We start from the raw sequence: 8,410 nt of genomic DNA on the forward strand, positions 1-8,410 counted from the left end.
TGTATCTCCCCTTCCAAGGTTCAGGGGACATTGCAGCAAAGGGGAGGAAAGCATCCGAGAGCCCGAGGATGGGGAGAAGTGCTGTGGACCGCTCTTCTGATATGACTCGGCTCCTGCACTCATGGCTCGGGTTACCTGGAGAACACTGGGCTTACCAACATTCTGTGATGGTGGTGGAAGGCCTCATGATGTCCACGCTCTCTGAGGATTGTTTTTGGCAGTTAATGGTTGACAGGAAGAGGAGGAGGAGGAGGAGGAGGTGGAGGAGGTGGAGGAGAGTCATTTTCTACGGCCTCTTGTCAATTTCCCAAACTGACAAATAACCCCCACCTCTGCTCATGTGAGCCACCATAATGACGCTTAGTGGGTCACCCACAAAACAGACGTGGAGGTAGAAGGATTAGTTGGGAAGAGAGCGGGTTCAGCAGGGGCGGGAGGGGGCAAGAGAGGGTAAAGGAAGTGAAGGAACAGTAACACACTGTATACATGTGTGGAATTGTCGAACATGTAAATAAAACCTTGTATGGATATTTTGAACTCTTCTGTTCTCAGCACATTATATATACTGAGGGAGCATTGCAGAAGAGATGACTGAAAGAATGTAAGGGCCAAAGGAAGGGGAGGACTGCTTTGCAATACTGTCTTCCAAAGACGATACTGTCTTACATGGCACTTATGCCCTCACCATGGCTGATGTATATATATATACAATATATATATAATATATATATATATACAATATATATATAATATATATATAATATATATATTATATATATATTGTTGTTTTTTGGTTTTTCAAGGTAGGGTCTCACTCTAGCCCAGGATGACCTGGAATTCACTATGGAGTCTCAGAGTGGCCTCCAACTCACAGCGATCCTCCTACCTCTGCCTCCCGGGTGCTGGGATTAAAGGTGTGCGCCACCACGCCTGGCTCACTGTTCAGTTTTGGTGAGGTCTTTGTTTTGGACAGCAAGAATTTGCTGATGCAAGAAGCAGTTCTTTGATTTAACCACTGGTACTTAGATAAGCAGCTGATCTTCATAGTGATAATCAAGATTATTCGAAGACTAAGCAACTGGATAGACAGAAAACCCAGCTGAAAAGTGAACGGTGGAGTAGGGGAGATAGTTTATTGGTTAGGGGTTTGCCTTATAAGCATGAAGACCTGAGTTCAATCCCCAGAGCTCATGCTTAAAATCACATGTACACACACACACACACACACACACACACACACACACGCACACACACACACACACACACACACACACACAGAGCTGGGTGTGGCGGTACATGCTTATAATCCTAGACCAGGAGAAGTGGAGACAGCACATCTCTAGGCCTTGCTAGCCATCCAGTTCCAGTACAGTGGGAGAATTTTATCTCAAAAATAAGGTGGATGGTGCTCGCTTCAGCAGCACATATACTAAAATTGGAACAATACAGAGAAGATTAGCATGGCCCCCATGAAAGGAGGATGCAAATTCGTGAAGTGTTCCATTCTTTTCTCTCTGAGCCATGTCAGCTTCTGGGGGACACTCAGCAGGCTCATGTGAACCACAGTAGGACACAAAATAGCAGAGAAATAAAAATAATGCTTCAAAGAAAACAAAAAGCAAAAAAAAAACAAAATAAGGTGGATGGTGTCTGAGGAATGATGCTGGCCTCTACATGCGTGTGCACACATGTGACACATTCTCACACCCACCTGTGCATCTGCATATACACAAACGGGACACACAGAGCCACACATGCGCTTTCCTTTCTTTTTTTTAAATTTTTGCTTATTTTAATTTATTTATTTGAGAGCGATAGACAGGGAGAGAAAGAGGGAGGGAGAGCGAGAGAATGGGCGCGCCAGGGCCTCCAGCCACTGCAAACGAACTCCAGATGCATGCGCCCCCTTGTGCACCTGGCTTACATGGGTCCTGGGGAATCGAGCCTCGAACCAGGGTCCTTAGGCTTCACAAGCAAGCACTTAACCCCTAAGCCATCTCTCCAGTCCCCACACATGCACTTTCTTATTCACATACACACAAAAGTGGAAGATGGCAGATGGGTGGCCCACATCTGTCATCGGTGCAGTTAGGAGGGTAAGGCAGGATTGAGCCTGTAAGTTCCAATCCAGCCTGGACTGCAGTGTGAAACTCTGTCTCAAAAACCCAAACTAGTTAGAGAAGCTTCTCCTTGCAGATAGTAGTGGCCAGTGAGGAGACCCTAAACTCATCAAAGTGCTGAGAAGGAATGACACTGGAGTGTTCAGCAGTGTTCAGTGAGACACTTCTATCATAGTCTCCAAGACTCAGGGAGCATTGCAGAAGAGATGACTGAAAAAATGTAAGGGCCAAAGGAAGGGGAGGACTGCTTTGCAATACTGTCTTCCAAAGACGATACTGTCTTACATGGCACTTATGCCCTCACCATGGCTGATGCACTTTACACAAGACCTGTGTAATAGGAGGGAAAAAAAAAGATGATATCAAATTAGGAGACCCAATTAGAAAGAAGAGATTTAGTGGAGGGAGGATAGGGGAGGAGGAACAAAGAGGATGGTATGGGGGGATTGTGATCATGGTATATTGTTCATGTGTGTGGAGGTTGTCAATTAAAAGTCTTATGCCTGGGTTCAATTCCCCAGTGACCAGGTAAAACCAGATGCACAAATTGGAGCATGCATCTGGAGGTTGTTTGCAAGAGGTCCTGTTGTGCCCATTCATTTTATCTTTCTCTTTCTGCTCAGAAATTTTATTTTATTTTAATTTTTATTAGCATTTTCCATGATTATAAAAAAATCCCGTGTTAATTCCCTCCCTCCCCCCCACTTTCTCCTTTGAAATTCCATTCTCCATCATATAGAAATTTTATTTTAAAAAGAATTTGAGCTGGAGAGATGGCTTAGCAGTCAAAGTGCTTACCTGCAAAACCTGAGGAGTTAGGTTTGATTCCCCAGTACCCATGTAAGCCAGATGCACAAGGTGGCACATGTGTGTGGAGTTCATTTGCAGTGGCTGGAGGCCCTGGAGTGCCCATTCTTTCTCTCTCTCTACCTGCTTCTCTCTCTCTCTCTCTCTCAAATAAATAAATAATATTTAAAATAATAATGATCATAATTTTTTAATCTAAAAATATACAAACTGAACTAACAACAACAAACAAAAACAACATTGGACAATGGATAGGAATAGACAACTCTCAGACCATAAATCCCAAATGACTAAGAAATGCATAGAGCTGTCCCAGCTCACCAGTAATCAGTGACATGTAAATAGAAACAAGGAGTGCCCACTTTGCACCCATCAGAATGGCAAATGAGCAGGGTGGGAAACGGACGCCAGATATTGGCAGGTGTGTGGGGAGAGAGCCCTTTGTGCACCGCTGAGTGTAGGAGTGAGAACAGGTGCAGCCAGTCTGGAAAGCAGCCTTTATTTTGATTGAGTTTGCATAGGTTCTTTGGCCAGAAATCCCATTCCTGATTGAAGAGATCAGAGAAATTCTTGTGGGGACATGAATGAGGACGTTTAAGTCACTGGAAGTCACTGGCGCTCATCCTGAAAGTCCCGGGAGTCTTTAAAGCAATGAATGGGGTGTGCACATGGCGCGGTGGAGATTCTGGACCTGTAGGGAAAGGAGAATCGACTACATCATACAGGCGATTGTCCAATTTTGGTCTCAGGACCGCTGAGCCATCTCTCTAGCCCCCAGATGCCATTTTAACAACCATTTTTTGTATATGTGTGTGGTGTGTGTATATGTGTGAGAGCTCACACGTGTGTATGTAGGTCTCTGTGTGTGTGGAGGCCAGATATTGACATCAGATGTCTTCCCCAAGCATTTTCAACTTTATTTCTTCAAACTCTTTTTTTCCAGGGCCCAATCCAGTCAGAGAGCAATTGATTAACCCCATAACCGTCATGCCACTGTTGCACCAGTGGGCACATCTTGCCTGACTTCCCCCTTTTTTTCCTTTGCTGGCTAGATCTCCTGTACCCTCTCATGCCCTGGGAGTGGACAGCATCGAACAGAAGGTGATTGACAGATGTTCCACTCAGGATACCCAACCCTGAGCCTACTATTTCCCCAGTGAACTGACTGGTTCTCCTCACCTCTTTTTGTGTGCATGCATGTATGTACAGAGTGTGCATGCATGTTGTATGTGTATATGGATCACATGTATGTCTATGTGCACATGGAGGCCAGAGGTTGACATTGGGTATCTTCCTCAGTTGCTTTCCACCTTGTTCTGTGAGACAGGGCATCTTTGTTGAACCTAGAGCTCACCAATTCATGTAGATGAGCTTCCAGTGTGTCCCAGGATTCTTTGTCTCCTCTTCCCCACACTGGGATTTCAGACATGCACCTCTACACAGGACACTTTATGTGGGTGCTGAGGATTTGAACTCAGATCTCCCATGCTTGCACAGCAAGCACTTTACCCATTCAGCTCGTCCTAGCCCTTTGATCCTTGTGTTGAAGGTGAGCATCCTGCACTGTCACCCCTGTGTGGCCCTCAGCCCTGTGTGGCTGTGACTCCTGCTCCCTTGACGACTCCCTGCTCCCTCACCCATGGCTCACAGCTGTGGGAGATGGGGACTTGTGTGTGTACGGAGCAAGTCAGAGCAGGGACATTCATTCCCTCATTCCCAAGCCCCAGGACCCAACATTCAAAAGGAGCTCTTTATTGGAGGAAGGATTGTGAAGGGAAGGAACCCCCGGTTAGGGAGGAGGAAGGCCACCTCTCATCGTTCCTGCTACGTCACCAGGGTCAGGACAGCCCTGCTTCCTCTACCATCACCTTGTCCTTCCGTGCCTCCATCACTCCTGCTTTATCTCCTTTCACACAGCATGGCCAGACTGGGGATGTGGCTCCACAGCAGAACACATGCACCAGGCCCTGGCTTCCATCTGCAGTGCTGCAAAACAACACCAAAACCAATGAAAACCCAGCACGAAGTGCTAAAAACAGGGGTGCAAGCACAGAATACTCTAATCGCCAACAGGGTGAGATAAGGGACACACTCAGCACCACTGTCTTTGTCACTGTTCAGTATTTGAAGTGACTCCTGGAGACTGGAATGGCTCAGTGGCACTTGCTTGCAAAGCCTGATGGCCTGAGTTTGGTTTCCCAGTACCCACATAAAGCCAGATACACAAAGTGGTGCATGTGTCTGGAGTTTGCAGTAGCAGGAAGCTCTAGTGTACATACACTCTGTGTGTGTGTGTGTGTGTCTTCCTGTCTCTGTCTCATAAATAAATAAATAAAACAAAAAATAAAATAAAAATAAGAAGTCCAAGCTGTGCTTGTTGGTGCACCCTTTAACCTCAGCATTTGGGAGGCAGAGGTAGGAGGATCGCAGTGAGTTTGAGGCCACTCTGAGATTACATAGTTGATTCCAGGTCAGCCTGGGCCAGAGTGAGACCCTACCTTGGAAAACTAAACCAAAAAAAGAAAAAAGAAAAAAAAAAAAAAGTCCAACAGGGTAATAGGAAGCACGAGAGCACATATCTTCTTTTTTTGAGTTAGGGTCTCATGTATCCCAGGCTGGTGTCAATTTTGATTTGTAGCCGAGATGACCTTGAACTTCTGATCTCCTTGTTTCTACCTCCTGAGTGCTGGGATTACAAGCTTGCCCCACGACGCCTGGTTTATGAAGTGCTGGGAGTGAACCCAGGGCTTTAGCTGTGCGAGGCAAGCATTCTACCCTGTGAATGAATCTCTATCCCTCTCCCCCCTTTTGTGACATAGTGTCTTATCTAGCCAGTTTGACCTCAAATTTACTACCTGTAAACAAGGATGACCTTGAACTCCTAATCCTCCTGCCTCCACCTCCCAAGTACTGGGGTGACAGGCCTGGGTCACTCCTCCTGGCCAGGGTTTCTTAGAAGGACCAAGTACAGGAAACGATGCAGCTCTGCACCCACACATGCCTCTCCACGCTCCCTTCTCCCTGCCTTCCCAGAAATAACCACCATTGGTTTCTTCTCTCTTGCACGCGGTTATATTTTCACTCTATAGATAAGTATTCATAAACAAAATATTGTACTGTTTTGCATCGTTTAAGACTTTGTATAAATGCCACCAAGCTGTCCCTATTTCCCTGCCACTTGCTTCTGGGTCCATACTGTTTTGACACGGTCCACGCTCACATGACAGCTGCCTTTCATCCCTCCTGCTGCAGCAACGCAGCCCGTCCTAAGACTCTTATCAAGGTTATTAGGATCAGGTTTTCCATTGACGGGGTTTTTTTTTTTTTTTTTTTTTGGATGTTTCCAGGTTTTTGCTTTTGCTAACAGAGACACAGTAAACATTTTTGCATGGATCTTTTGGTGCACATATGCATGGATTTCTGTTGGAGATGGTTCCAGTCGTCTGTGGCTGCATAACAAATTCTCCCAACACATCGTGGTCTGAAACAATCGCTGCTTCATTCTGTTTCACAATCTACTGCAAGTTAGGAACTTTGGGAGCTCAGGGAGGGCTGAGCAGGGAGGTACTTCGCATCAGGGTGAGACCCCGGGAGGCTATGTGGAAGTGAGTTCACCAAGGCTGTTTGACAAGCGAGACCCTTTCTGCTCTAACATATAGTCTAAGGCACTCCGGGGGGAAGGTACAGAGGGACGTTCCGGTGGGGAGGAAGGACGGGGGATCAGATGGGCTTCAGCAGGAGAGAGCGTGGGGATATGTGAAGGGCAGATCTCCCTTGGCGATGTTGGCTTATTGGCATCTTATTTTAATTTGCACCCCCAGACTAAGCTGATCCCCCATCGTTTCTATCTAGCTGTATTCAAGGATTGGCATGTGACCTTGACCAAGCCAATTAGCACAATGCATACACCTCAATGCTTCCCTACCCCCACTTAAGAAAACAGGCACAAGGGTTTTATTTGGGACATTTGGGTAATGGGTTCTCTCTCTGTTCTGGGACAAGGTGCTGTGAAGAGAGGAGGCTGGAGGTCAGAGGGTCCATAAGGAGCCCGAGTTCTCCATCAAGTCACACTTAAATCCAAAGTACTCTCTTGATTTTTCCAAATATCTATTTTATTTGATTTTTTGTTTTTTCAAGGTAGGGTCTCCCTCTAGCCCAGGCTGACTTAGAATTCACTATGTAGTCTCAGGGTGGCCTCAAACTCACAGCGATTCTCCTTCCTCTGCCTCCCAAGTACTGAGATTAAAGGCTTGCATCACCACACCTGGATAAAATATCTATTTTTAAAATTTATTGTTTATCTTTATTTATTCATTTGAGAGAGACAGATAGTCAGTGAGAGAAAGAGGCAGCGAGAGAGAGAGAGAATTGGGTGCACCTCCAGATGCATATACCACCTTGTACATCTGGCTTGCTTACATGGGTCCTGGGGAATCGATCCTCAAACCAGGGTCCTTAGGCTTCACAGGCAAGTGCTTCACCACTAAACCATCTCTCCAGCCCCAACAAGGATACCCCTCAGGCTGGCCTCAAGCTGAGGATGATAATGAACTTCTGATCCTCCTGCCTCTACCTCCCAAGTGCTAGAGTTACAGGCATGTGCTACCATATGTGGTTTATGTGGTGCTGGGGATGGAACCCCGGGCTTTGTGCAGCTAGGAGAGCTGTCTATCAGCCGAGCTCCATCCCCAGTACTTTATGCAGATTTCTTTTGGCATGTGCCATATGTGTGTGTGTTTGATGCATACCTATGAGGAGGCCAGAGGAGAATATCAAATGCCCTCTTCTGTCACCCATTTCCCTCTGGCCCATTTCTCCAAAGCAGAGTCTCTTACTAAACCTGAAGATGCCCATTTTTTGGTTAGATTGGCTGGCTGGGAGCCCTAGCAACCACCCTGTCTCTCTGCTCCCCTCAGCACTGGGGTTATAGGTGTGTGAGGTCATGCCTGGCTGTCTACGTGGATGGATGATGGGAAACAAACTCAGGTGTTTCTGCTTACACAGCAAGCATTGCTAACCTTCCCATCCCCCCCCACCATCCATCCACCCATCAGCCACTTATCCATGCGTCCCAGAGGCCCATTCATTCATCTATCCTCCTATCCAACCATTCATTCATTGATCCATCTACCCATTCACCCATCCACTCACCCATCCTTCCATTCTTCCACCCATGAACATGCCATTCATCCATCCATCCATCACTTGCCTGTCTATCCAGCCTTCTACTTTATGCCCATCAAGGGCAGTAAGGGCCAGAAACCTGGGCTTGTAGTCTCGACCCCAGCACTTAGGTTTCTATTTTCTTGCACAGGTCACTTAGCCTCTATGTGCTTCGATTCCTTCAACTCCACAATGGAGATGGAAGGAAGTATGCATTTCATAGGAGTTTCTCTTTAAGCTTTTTATTGACAACTTCCAAAGTATAGACAATAAACCATGATAATTCCCTTCCACCACCTCTATTTTCCTCCTCCCAAATT

At 46.3% G+C, this 8,410-nt stretch overlaps 1 non-coding gene across 1 annotated transcript; it reads left to right on the forward strand.

The window, feature by feature from the left end:
* Window positions 1-1,405: 1,405 nt before the first annotated feature.
* Window positions 1,406-1,510, forward strand: LOC123461146. Its single transcript, XR_006637464.1, has one exon. It is a non-coding gene; the product is annotated as a U6 spliceosomal RNA (small nuclear RNA).
* Window positions 1,511-8,410: the final 6,900 nt, after the last annotated feature.

This window comes from Jaculus jaculus, chromosome 5, assembly GCF_020740685.1.
Source record: "Jaculus jaculus isolate mJacJac1 chromosome 5, mJacJac1.mat.Y.cur, whole genome shotgun sequence".
NCBI classification, from domain to species: domain Eukaryota; kingdom Metazoa; phylum Chordata; class Mammalia; order Rodentia; family Dipodidae; genus Jaculus; species Jaculus jaculus.